The sequence below is a fragment of the Chiloscyllium plagiosum genome, chromosome 10 (genome assembly GCF_004010195.1).
Source record: "Chiloscyllium plagiosum isolate BGI_BamShark_2017 chromosome 10, ASM401019v2, whole genome shotgun sequence".
Classification (NCBI taxonomy): Eukaryota; Metazoa; Chordata; class Chondrichthyes; order Orectolobiformes; family Hemiscylliidae; genus Chiloscyllium; species Chiloscyllium plagiosum.
In genome coordinates this window covers 71,105,804-71,118,952 of record NC_057719.1, presented here as the reverse complement: position 1 = coordinate 71,118,952, position 13,149 = coordinate 71,105,804, and the positions used below count along the sequence as shown (strand labels likewise).

General features: G+C 41.6%; 1 long non-coding RNA gene across 2 annotated transcripts in view; it reads right to left on the bottom strand.

Annotated features, from left to right (window-relative positions):
• LOC122553755 overlaps positions 1-4,617 on the bottom strand; it is a 98,237-nt gene extending 93,620 nt beyond the window's left edge. For both annotated transcript variants that reach the window (XR_006312834.1, XR_006312833.1), the window contains exon 1: positions 4,489-4,617. This is a non-coding gene — a long non-coding RNA (uncharacterized LOC122553755). The remainder of the gene's footprint in view (positions 1-4,488) is intronic.
• Between the last annotated feature and the right edge of the window lie 8,532 nt (positions 4,618-13,149).

The following is a 13,149-nucleotide window of genomic DNA, read 5'->3' as shown; positions in this document are numbered from 1 at the left end:
TTGCCAAGTCAAAGGTGTGGCTATGGATACCTCATGGATTCCAGTTATACCTGCCTTTTTACGGGGTATGTGGAACAATCCTTGTTCCACTCTTATACTAGCCCCCTCCCACAACTCTTTCTCAGCACATCATTGACTGTTTTAGTGCTGCTTCATGCTTACACCAGGACCATCATTTTGCCTCCAATTTCCAGCTCTCCACAACTTTCACATTGTCCATTTCCAACACTTCATTTCCTTTCCTTGACCTGTCTGTCTCCATTTTGGGGAATAGACTGTCCACTGCCATCCACTACAAAGTCACGGACTCCCACAGCTACTCTCACTACAGCTCTTCACATCCCACATCCTGCAAGGATTCCATCCCATTCTCCCAGTTCTTTTGCCTACATTGCATCCATTTGGAAAGGGCCACCTTCTAAAACAGCGCTGCTGACATTGCTTGCTTCTTCCATGACTGTGGCTTCCCACTACTGTGGTTGACAGAGCCCTCAACTGCATCTGACCTCTCACCCGTGTTTTCGCCCGTACCCCTTCCCATCACTTATAACAGCATGATCAGATCCCCCTTATCCTCACTTTTCATCCCACCGGCCTCCACATTCAAAGGACCATTCCCTGCCATTTCAGATAACTCCAGAAGAACACTATCATCAAACACATCTTTTCCTCATCTTCCCCTGTCTGCATTTTGCAAGGATCATTCGCTCTGCAACACCCTAGTCCATTCCACAACCACCAAAACCAACCAACCCCCCCCCGCCCACGACACCTTCCCATGCAACCACAGAAGGTGCAACACCTGCCCCTTCACCTCCTCCCTGGTCACTATTCAAGGGCCTAAACTTCCTACAATCTTGTGCATTGTATTTGCTGCACCCAATGTGGCCTACTCTACATTGGAGAAACCAAATGCAGACTGGATTACCACTTTGTGGAATATCTCTGGTCTGTGTATAAGCAGGAGCCTGATCTTCCCATAGCCTTTCATTTTAATACTGCATTCTGCTCGCATGCCCACATTGTCTGTCCTCGGCATGCTGCAGTGTTCCAGTGAATCACAGCGCAAACTGGAGGAATAATGTCTCATCTTCAGACTTGACTTAATATTGAACTTCATATTCAGTTCAACCTCTTCAAATTTGAGCCAATTCCCATTTGTTCCATTTCTCTCAGCTTGTTATAATGTCCCCGTTACCCCCACCCCACCCCCAACTCACTCCCATTCCACTGACTATCCTTCCAAGTCTAATAGATGATCCCACATTATTCTGTCATTCTCACATTCTGATCACTTAATCAAAACCATCAACATCTTTGTTTCCATCAGCACCCTACACCCATCACCCCCAACCCTACCCCTCCCAAACTATAGCACAAATGCCATCCCCTCCACACTTCACTTCAGGTCTGAAGAGACACCCGGACTCAAAACATTAGCTTGCTCTCTCTCCATCAATGCTGTCTGACCCGCTGAGTTCTCCAGCATTTGTTGTTTTCAGTTCAGATTCCAGATCTGCATTAATTTGTTCCTTCTAGTGCAGTCCTGTTCCCTGGCTTGGCTACAGGACACTTGTGCACAATATCTCACCAAGTACAGATCCTGGCCCTGACAATGTTTTAAGTGGTTTGTAGCTCCAGTATTTTAGCTGGTGGCACTGAAGGTAAACTCAAGTGGCAGTGTCTATTCATCATCACATTCTGGATGTCAGTTTGCTTGCTGAGCTGGAAGGTTCATTTTCAGATGTTTCTTCACCATACGAGGTAACATCATTAGTGAGCCTCCGGTGAAGCACTGGTGTTATGTCCTACTTTCTATTTGAGTAGTTAGGTTCCCTTTGGTTGGTGATGTAATTTGCTGTGGTGATGTAATTTGCTGTGGTGATGTCATACTCTTCACAAATAACATCACAACAGGAAATGACATCCCAACCCAAGGAAACCTAAACACACAAATAGAAAGTGGGTCACTAACACCAGTGCTTCACTGGAGGTTCACTGATGATGTTACCTCGTATGGTGACGAAACATCTGAAAACAAACCTTCCAGCTCAGCGAGCAAACTTACATCCAGAACCTCAACCTGAGCTACAGATCTTCTCCAAACTCATTAGTCTTTCTGGTGCTCGTCCACTGTCAGGCAAGGTCAGACGTGCTGCTTGAGTTTCCAAAAGGAAAAGAAGCAACAAGGAAATGGTTTTGTTCTGTGGACTGAGGCAGCTTCAAAATCAGATGGGCCAATGGGCCAAGGAGTGGCAGATGGAGTTTAAAATAGATAAATGCGAGATGCTGCATTTTAGAAAGGCAAATCAGGGAAGGACTTATACACATAATGGTAAGGGCCTGGGAGTGTTGCTGAACAAAGAGACCATGGGGTACAGGTTCATAGTTCCTTGAAAGTGGAGTTGCAGATAGATAGGATATTGAAGAAGGTGTTTGGTATGCTTTCCTTTATTCATCAGAGCATTGAGTACAGGAATTGGGAGGGCATGTTGCAGTTGTATAGGACATTGGTTAGGCCACTTTTGGAATACTGTGTGCAAATCTGGTCTACCTCCTATTGGAAGGTTGTTGTGAAGCTTGCAAAGTGTTCAGAAAAGATTGGCAAGGATGTTGCTAGGACTGGAGGATTTGAGCTGTAGGGAGAAACAGAACAAGCTGGGGCTGTTTTTTGTGGAGCTTCAGAGGCTGAGAGACGATCCTATAGATGTTTATAAAATCTTGAGGGGCATGTATAGAGTAAATAGACAATTTTTTTTTCCCTCGGCTGGGGGAGTCTAGAGCTAGGTGGTGTAGGTTTAGAGTGAGAGGGTAAGGATTTAAAAGGGATCTAAGGGGCAACATTTTCACATAGAGAGTGGTACATGTATGACATGAGCTGCCAGAGGAGTGATGGAGGCTGGTGCAATTATAACATTTAAAAGTATCTAGATGGGTACATGAATAGGAAGGGTTTAGAGGCCAAGTGCTGGCAAATGGGAGTAGATAAAGTAATGATATCTGGTCGGCATGGACGAGTTGGACTGAAGGGTCTGTTTCCATGCTGGACATCTCTATGACTCCATAACTCTAAAAACGTGAAGGAGATGAAAATGGGGTATGAAAAAATGATTATGAATAAGGACACCCTGATCTTTGATGATTCAGTGCAGCAATTAACCTTGGCCTCAGTATTGAGCACCCTAATGATGGCCAGCATCATTGGGCATTAGAGCATAATGGCCCACATAGACACCTCCAGTTAACTCCTCCTCACTTTATCTGGCAAAAATGAGGCAAGTGTGTCAGTGAATGCTATGCAATCTCTTTGACTGATGTTTCAGTCAATTGTTGAATGTCTGTTACAATATGCAAATTATGAGAGATGGGAGTGAGACTTGCAGGAGTGTTTAGAGTGTGTTGATGAAGATATGAAGGCGAGGTATGAATATTGGGTGACAGGTTGTTGGTAGTTGAGCAATGGAAATGTGCAGTGTCTGAGGCTCGTGGGGCATGGAAGCTGACAACAAGATGGTGGGATATGGCATATCATGTGGCATTTGAAGATGTATTCACCAACTCTAGCCACTCACGAACTTTTTGTGACACTGGGACCAGATTCTTGATGTCCAGCATTATTTGTTTTCATCGCCTTTTGTCCATGTGGCTGGAGCAGCTCCTTTTCCTCAGTGGGTAAAGGACAGCTGAGTGTTTGACATATCTCTCTACACTGCTGTGCTATATCTAACACTTTCTCAGGTCAGATTCATTCAAATAACTCTCAGCATTTACTCAGCCACAATGCAATTTCACCTTAAGTGATGCTGGTGGACTTATAAAACAGTGTAAGATAGCTTTAAATAGTGCTAACTGTACGTGTTTTCTTTTGGTCCCTTACTGATGTACCCAGGCAATTAGCTTAGTAGTGGCTCGAGCAAAGATCATTCAAATGAGCAAAAAGCATGAAGTTAGGATGTTTCTGGCATTGCAATCAAGCAGCACTGGTTAATAGTGGATCAGAATTCCTGCATCGATATTCAGGACTATCAAATGTAATCCCCACAGGATCACAGTTGTAGTTATCCTTCTAGACAAGAACAACTTGTTTGGCTAGTTTTCTCTTCACATTTTTGTTGTCATTACATAAACAACAAGTCTACAAGGACATTGAATTTTCAAACAGTTGCAGTCACTTAACAATATCAGGATCATTCTAAAATTAAGTCTTCGTCTTTCTGCAGAGCAGATAAATCCTCAAATCTACATAATTAAAATCTAATTACTGAGTACAGTATCAGAATATTTCAATACGTATGGAAGAGCATTTTATGCTTTCAATTATAACTGCATACTTTTGAAATTTATGAATAATATTTTATTCTAAGTCTATACATAATTGCTGTAATTATGAAAAAAGTTGTGTGGTAACAAAATAAATATTTCAGCAATTCATGAGGTTTTTCTCATCCCCCTGGAATAAGATAGTTACACAATCTCTTCTTTTCTTACCTGCCAGCCTGAGATTAGTGGATTAATTTAGGGTACAATCATGAAAACAGCACTGGGAATCAACTTCTTGCTATCAACAATAAGATTCATTAAGGCTCGTGAATTTCAACCAGCCACAGCTAGACAGACAACGATTCATATAACTAGTCGGACAACCCATCTCTTTGTACAAAAATTATAACCCTTCCAGATTCACAACTAAATTGGCTAAGAGGCAGTGTTACCTAGCAACATGCAATGTGTTCTATGACCTTTTATCCAATCTGAACTCACAGATGTCCTCTTAGTGCTAATAAACATACATCATTCAGCTCCACCCATTTCTATTCTCCTGCCTCAGCTTGCTATACAGAAACATCTAAACAGCAGCACATGATCCATGATCTTAAAATAAAAGAAAACCTATGAACTCCTTGCAAATACAATTTGCTAATAATGTAAGTGTTACAAATTAACAAGTTTCAGAATGATTTAAGGGTTTAGTATTCCTGTTTACAAATTAATTAGTTCGCTATATCCATTTTTGATGTTTTAATTGGCATATATTGATCAGAAATGAAAAAATAAAGATTTTAAGCATTATCATGGTTCAAAATTTTTGTATTTCCACTTGCTCAACTCAAAGAAATGCATTTTCAATAGATGAACAGGAAATAATAACAAGTTAACTTTAAACATGATGCTCCTATTTGAAAGAAAACATTTGAAGGCATTCTGCAAGGTAAGTGTTGTCAATAGCCCGTTTAAATTTTGTACCAAAATTTTGATATTTCACAAACTGTTGTCCACTGATGTTTCTGTATTTTCATGGTTAGAGATATTAAACATCATCTAGTCACTGCAGGGTCAAATTACACATTCAAAAGGGGGCATAACAGAATTCATAATGCCATTAGTGCAATTTTCCCACTCAATGAGTGTGGCAATGGGTTACATAATTAAGACAAGCCTGCAGCTGCCGTTAATCAGTAGTCAGCATTGTAAAGTACAACCTAATCTAGGAACATCAGAGGCTGGATTTTCTGCAATGTGTGAATCATCGCCTTCCTCTTGAAATCTTCTCCACCATCTTCAAGACACAAGTCAGGAGCGTGATGGAGTACTCCACAGCTGCCTGGATGAGTGCAGTTCGAAGAGCACTCAAGAAGCTTACCACATCCTGGACAAAGCATCCTGGACCACTTGACTGGCAACTGAACTGGCCACCATAAACATTCATTCCCTCCATCACTGATGCACAGTTGCAGTAGTGTGAACCATTTACAAAATGCACTGTGGTAACTCACCAACACTCCTCCAACAACACCATCCAAACCAGTGACCTCTACCATCTTGAAGGGCAAGGGCAGCAGATACATGGGAACCTGCAAGTTCCCCTCCATGTCATTCATCTTGACTTGGAAACATATCACTGTTCCTTAACTGCTGTGGAGTCAAAATCCTGGAATATACTTCCTTACAGGATAGTGGCTGTACTTCTCTTGGGGAGTTAGGAAACATTGTTGAAAGATAGCAATGACCAGACCCCATGAATGTCTTTTTGAGAAGGGCCATGCACCTAGTAGGAGTTCTTAGAGCTACTTTAAGTATAACATATCTCAGTAGTTTGATGTTCTCGGGCTCAGTGAAAAAAATCGTTTCTCTCCATTTGGACCCAAAGTTAACTGCCTAGCTGCGGGAAAGTGCCAGTGTCCCAAGAAATTCTGAAGAAACAGACAGGGATATCATAGCCAACTGGCTAGATTTCAGCAAGATTTAGAATCACAAGCCAAGTAGTTACAGCCTTGTCAGAAATGATAAAGTACAAATAACTTTCATTGCCTATATTACATACAATGAAACAGAACTTCCAGTACAGAGACAGATCATTTGGCACAATACCAGTGTTTATGCTTGCTCCCACTCTATTTATTTCATCTCATCCCTTCTCTCTATTCCTTTCTTGTTTGTGTACATATCCAGCTTTCTTCTTATTACAGGTCTGCTCTTCATGTCAACTACTTTATGTGGAGTGACTATCACATTCTCTCTGCTCTGAGGGAAGGTCTTCCTCCTGAATTCCTTCCTGAGCTTAATAATGGTTCTCTTACATTAATGGTCCTTGATTTTGAACTCCCGCACAAGTGTAAACAGCTTTCTACATCTGCCCAAATGAATCTCCATCTTAATTTTAAAGCCCTCGAGTATCCTTGGAATATTTTCTTTTTGAAAGGAAGCGTTTCAGCCTGTTCAGCTTTTTTTGGATAATTGTATCCTTACACACTGATATCATCCTTGTAAATATTTTACGCAATTTCTCCTGTCTTCTTAATACCCTTTCCGACCAGATCAGTGCACGATATTCTAAATGTGGTGAAATCAAAGATCTCCAAAAGTTTGGTTTCCATTTCTCGAGAAAAGAAATCCAGAGACACGTTTCAAATCTTTGCATCTGTGTTGCTGCTTTCGACGATGTGTATGTGTTGGTACCCATAGGTTTCTTTGCTCCATTATCCCATTTGGTTTCCAATTATAGTTCCTTCATCCTAGTTACAGGAGAATTCCAAGTTTGATCTGACAATTCTGTCTGTAATGAGTTGATATATTAGGAAGGAGAACACTAAAGCTTCTTTGCTTACTTGAAAACCAACAACGGTTTTATACCACACTTTATTAGGAATCGGAAACAAAGTCCAAACAAAATTAGAAAGGCAAGAATGAATTACTTTCGATGTTAGATAGTTTGAAAGTTTTGATTACTGGGCCAAAGCTTGAGAAACATTTTTTTTGCATGGTCTAAAAATAATTATGCATCTTTATCTAGTGTTACTTAATAGCTGTTTTATTTAAATCCTGTCATTTCATCTAAGCAATTCAGATCCATGCAACAATAACGGTACTCAAAATAGAAAAAGTGCTGGAAATGCTCAGCAGCATCTTTGGACAGGGAAACCAGGTCAACATTTCAAATCCATGGTTTTTCATCAGGACTGAAAGATTTTAGAGAGAAAACAGGTTGTAAGTAAGTACTTCCGAGGAGCAGGAGAGTTGATGTTTTGGTCATAAACCCTTCATCAGGGATGTGGAGGGGGAAGGGGGCTGGAAGGCGATAGGTGGATGCAGGTGGGGGTTAAAATTAAGAGGTCAGTGGGGAGGGTGGAGCACATAGGTGGGAAGGAAGATGAACAGATGGGCCAGGTCAAGAGGGCGGTGCAAATTTGGAAGGTTGGATCTGGGATGAGGTATGTGGAGGAAGGGAGATTTGGAATCTATGAAATTGACATTCATGCCGTGTCGTTGGAGGGTTCCAATGCGGAAGATGAGACATTCTTACTCCATTTGTCAGGTGGCTTAGATTTGACAGTGGAGGAGGCCCAGGACTTGCATGTCCTTGGGGGAGTGGGAGGGGGAGTTGAAGTGCTTGGCCTCAGGGCAGTGGGGTTGTTTGGTGCGTGTGTCCCAGGGATGTTCCCTGAAATGCTCCACGAGTTGGCCTCCTGTTTCTCCAATGTAGAGGAGACCACATCGAGAACAATGGACACAGTAGATGAGGTGAGTAGGTGTACAGGAAAATCTCTGCCAGATGTGGAAAAATCCTTTAGGGCCTTGGATGGAGATGAGGGGGGAGGTGGGTGGAGGTTTTACACCTCGTGGTGGTAAGGGAAGGTGCCAGGTGTGGAGATTGTTTTAGTAGGGTGTTAAGTCCATCCCCCCTACCAACCCTCCCACTTCAACTCTCCCTCCCCCTGGGCCTCCTCCATCGCTAAATCCAAGCCACCTGTCAACTGGAGGAAGAATGCCTCATCTTCCGCCTTGGGGCCCTTTAACCACACAGCACCAACACTAGTTTCTAAATCTCCCCTCCCCTCCATTCCCTATCCAACTTTCCAACTCGGCACCGCTCTCTTGAACTGTCCTACCTGTCCATCTTCCTTTCCACTATCTACGCCACCTTCCCCATTAACCTATCACTGTTACCGCTCCCACCAATCACCAATCACCTTCCCACCTATCTTCACCCCAATGCCAACCCCCACCCCCACCCCAATTTTTGTCTCAGCCCCCTTCCCCTTTCACAATCCTGATGAAGGGCTCATGCCCAAAGTGTTGACTCCCTTGCTCTTCGGATGCTGCCTAATCTGCTGTGCTTTTCCAGCGCCATACATTTTGACTCTGACTTCACTTTCTCCTGTAAGGAAAGTACAGTCAGGGAAATGAGGAGATCATGTTTTGGAATGATCAATGCCTCAAACATCATCCAGTGTGATCCCGTTATATGGACTTGGGGGCAGAATGGCTTAAGATAGTAAAGGACTGAGTTTTCTGGCCTTCCTTATAATCTCTGTCACAATGTCTATCATATTAGTGTAACTTGTACATTTTGCGATGATGCAATGAACTGTGTCTTGTTTAAACAAGTGCCGCTTCCTTTATAATTGCCAAGTTGCTTTCGTCTACTCTACTCTACCAAAAGGTAATGTAGATCCATGAGGAAAGGGAAATTTTTTTTCTGGGATGTGGGAGTTGCTCGTCCCTATTTGCCCAGAGGGCCATGAAGAAATTAAGATTCAAACACATTGCTGGGAGTCTGGAGTCTCACAGATAAGGCTGGCAGGTTACCTTCCCGAAAGGACATGAGGGGGAATGTGTTTTTACAACAATTGGCAGTGGTTTCATGGTGACCTTTAGGTTAATTTTTAGTTCTATATTTTTATTAAATTAAATTTCACCACTTAATAATGTGGGATTTGAATTTATGTCACCAGAAGGTTAACCTGGGGTTCTGATTTACCAATCCAATGACATTACTGTTATGCCAATACCTCTCTGGTGGCAGCATAGCTATCTGATAACTCACGCAGCGCCATGAGCCATGATGAAGATTTATCTAACAACAGTGTTGAGTAAAGAAAACAAACAAACAAGAGCTATGAGATTCCAAGACCAAATGAAAGATTACACAAGGTAAAAGGAGTGGGACAAGTAAAAGGTCTACAAGATTTGAGTGGAGGAGGTATAAATGTGAACAGGCAGAATCATCAGCAACAGCTACCATTCAAAAATAAAGAAAATACAAGAAAATTATAACACAAACCATCCTCAGTTCCACCTCCACCTCTGTGAAGGAAGCCACTTATCTTTCAGAGGATGTACCAACAAGGCCTTCACCTGCACTGGCCACCAGCCCAGAGACTCTTTCCTCAGTCGGTACTGTTTCTACATTAAACCCAGGAAGACAAACTGGTAAGCAACAACCAAACTTCTCCACAGCCGGTTGAGGAAGGGATATCTCAGGTCTCTGACTCCAAGGATTGTGGAGACCAGGCACCTGCTCAGACAGGAGCAGATGATGGTCCCATGGTCTTGGCAATGAATGCCTTTGATAACATGTGCAGAGAGGCTCAGGAAGAGCAGGCAGGTTTGTGTTACAGGCAATCGGTCAGATAGAAGATTGGACAGGTCTGTGCTGGCTCAGGTATGCAGATGTCTGGCTGACTCCTTGGACAGGGTGCCTTTCATCACGGAGACCTAGTGCCAGCACATTCAGGTGTCTACCAATTATACACATGCTCTTTCATTTCAACACTCTAGTCTCTGGAGCTCAGCATAAGTGGAAAGATAAGATAGGTCAAGGGCCCTGGAGCTCACTCCAATTGCAATTAGATATATGGGAGGGAAAGGAAGTTAATACCTCCAAGGACAATTGGGTAGTACAGTTGACAATTCTCGGTTAAGCAAGTTAGCAAAAATACGACTGATGGGATATAATGTGGGAAATGTGAGGATATGCACTTTGGCAGGAGGAACAGAGAAGCTGATTATTATTTAAGTAGAGAAAGACTGGAGAAAGCTATAGAACAGATGTATTTGGGAGTCCATTGCAAGATAGCATCCAAATTCAGGAAGTAATAAGGAAGGCAATGGAATATTCACCTTTATTTCAAAGGGAGTAGAGTATAAAAGGAGGCTGGTCGTGTTACAACTTATATAAAACATTAGGCAGATCCCAGCTGCGACACTGTGAACAGTTTTGTACCCTTATCTAAGGTAAAATATAGTGGCATTTAAGGCAATCCAGAGAAGGTTTACCATGCTGATACTAGGAAGGCCTGTCTTTTGAGAAAAGGTTGAATAGGTTGAGTCTGTACTCATTGGTGTTCAGAAGGATGGTGAACAACCTCATCAAAGCGTAAAAGATTCTGAGAATAGTTCGGTTTACAGTTCGGTTCATAAAGGCTGTTTCACTTTGTGATGGAGTCCAGGACCTTCAATCTCAGAGAAAGGGAAATCCATTTAAGATGAGATGAGGAGTAATTTCTTCTCTCAGAAGAGAGTGAAACTTCAGATTCTTTAATGTAGAGGGCTGTCAAGGCTGCATTGGTAAAATATATTCAAGGCTGAGGCAGGCAGATATTTAATCAGTAAGGGAATCTATGCCTTTATGACATATGTTTTATTCTATTTATTTTTAAATGAAGAAAGGTTGAGACTGAGATGCTGAAGGATCTTCTCAAAGCGAATAAAGTAAACAACTCGTGAGGCCTTGGGGCTTGTTTTTTAAAGTTGGAACAATAGAAGCAATCTGAATGGGTGGGGTCAAGCTGCCACAGAACCAGGATTTGTTAGTTTTACCTTTCTTCAAGGTAAAACTAACAAATTTTACCTTTTTGAAGCTGGATTGGAAGCTCTAATTTCTCTGTTACAGCCAAAAGCTGGAGTCCTCTTCCTGCTGTTTGTATTATTGAGATAATCTATTTGACTGAATTTGCCTTTGCCAAGGGTGTGTTTATGGGATGTTAGTGTGTTGAAACAATTAATTAGTAGTTCCTATTTTGTTAAGCATTTCAATACAGTTACAGTTAAGCCAATTCTTTTATGTTATTTTTAATTTGCCTATATTTTACCTGTAATGTGAAAATAAAGCGTGTTTTGCTTAAAGTTGAGTAGTTTGACAAATTAAATTGCATCTGGAATGCAATGCATTATACTTACCTTTAAAATAAGCGAAAGTTAGGGTCCAGACTATCTTCTTAATATATCTTGAGGGGGTTTGGTCTGGCCAATGACAAGAGTTATGGAGACAAGGCAGTGGAGTTGAGGATTATTGGATCAGCCAGATCTTCTTGCATGGTCGAGCAAACGTAATGGACTGAATGGCCTATATATACTCCTGCATCTTGTGGTTTTATAATTGAGCTTAGTACAACAATGACTTGGATGTGAACATTTCTGGTATGGCTACTACATTTGCAGATGACAGTAAAATTGGAGATGTAGTGGACAGCGAAGAAGTACAATGGGATCTTGATCAGATGGGCCAATTGGCTGAGGAGTGGCAAATGGAGTTTCACTTAGTTAAATGTGAGGTGCTGCATTTTGGAAAGGCAAATCAGGGCAGGTGTTATACACTTAATGGTAAGGTCCTGGGGAATGTTGCTGAACAAAAGAGACCTTGGACTAAGTTTCATAAATCATTGAAAGTGGAATCACAAATAGATAGGATAGTGAAGAAGGCATTTGATATACTTTCCTTTACTGGTCAGCGTATTGAGTATAAGAGTTGGGACGTCATGTTGCCACTGTACAGGACATTGGTTAGGCTACGTTTTGAATACTGCATGCAATTCTGGTTTCCCTGCTATATGAAGGATGTCATGAAAACTGAAAAGGTTCAGAAAAGATTTACAAGGATGTTGCCGGGGTTGGAGAGTTGGAGCATCGGAGGCTGTGGAGTGGCCTTATAGATGTTTATAAAATCTTGAGGGTCATGGATAGGGTAAATAGAAGGTCTTTTCCCTAAAGTGGGGAAAACCAGAACTAGAGGGCAGAGGTTTAGGGTGAGAGGGGAAAGATGTGAAAGGGACCTAAGGGGCAACTTTTATACATAGAGAGTGGTGCGTGTTTGGAATGAGCTCCCAGAGGAAGTGATGGAAGCTGGTACAATTACAACATTTAAAAGGCATCTGGATGGGCATATGAATAGGAAGGGTTTAGACAGATATGGACCAAATGCTGGTAAATGGGACTAGATTTACTTAGGATATCTTGTCAACATGGACAAATTGGACTGAAGGGCCTGTTTCCATGCTGTATATCTTTATAACTCTATGACAATATTTCATATGTTATTGGCCTCAGACAAATGGTGATGTACCCCATTTTTATGTTTTCTTTTGTGTTGCTGAGTTCTGATAACTTTTCTGCCTTCCTCCACTCAACCCCTTTATATTAATGTTTAATGTTTCCAGGTAACCTCCTGAGCCTGTGCCAGTGTAAGTTGTCATGCTCTCGTTGGACATACATTCTCCTCATGTTAGTTCTGGATCTGGATCTGGATGTAGAGGAGCAAATTTGTAGTGAAATTATGAGGCACCTTCAAAATGTTGGATATTTCTGTAGGCTAAAAACAGTGGGGAGAAGATTGAGGACTAAATTTGCAGTGAAATGAGAGAGAGATGCAAAAACTTTAATGATACTGGGGACTTTAATTATCCAAACATAGTTACGATAATAACAGTGTAAATGGCAGAGGTTGAAAAGAAATTCTGAAATGTGTTCAGATTTTTTTTTTGATCAATGCTTTTCTAGCCCAGAAAAAGGAAAGTGACATTGTTAGTTCTGGATCTGGGTAATGAGGTGAGTCAAATAGAGAGATAGAGTAATGAGTGAAAGGCTATTACT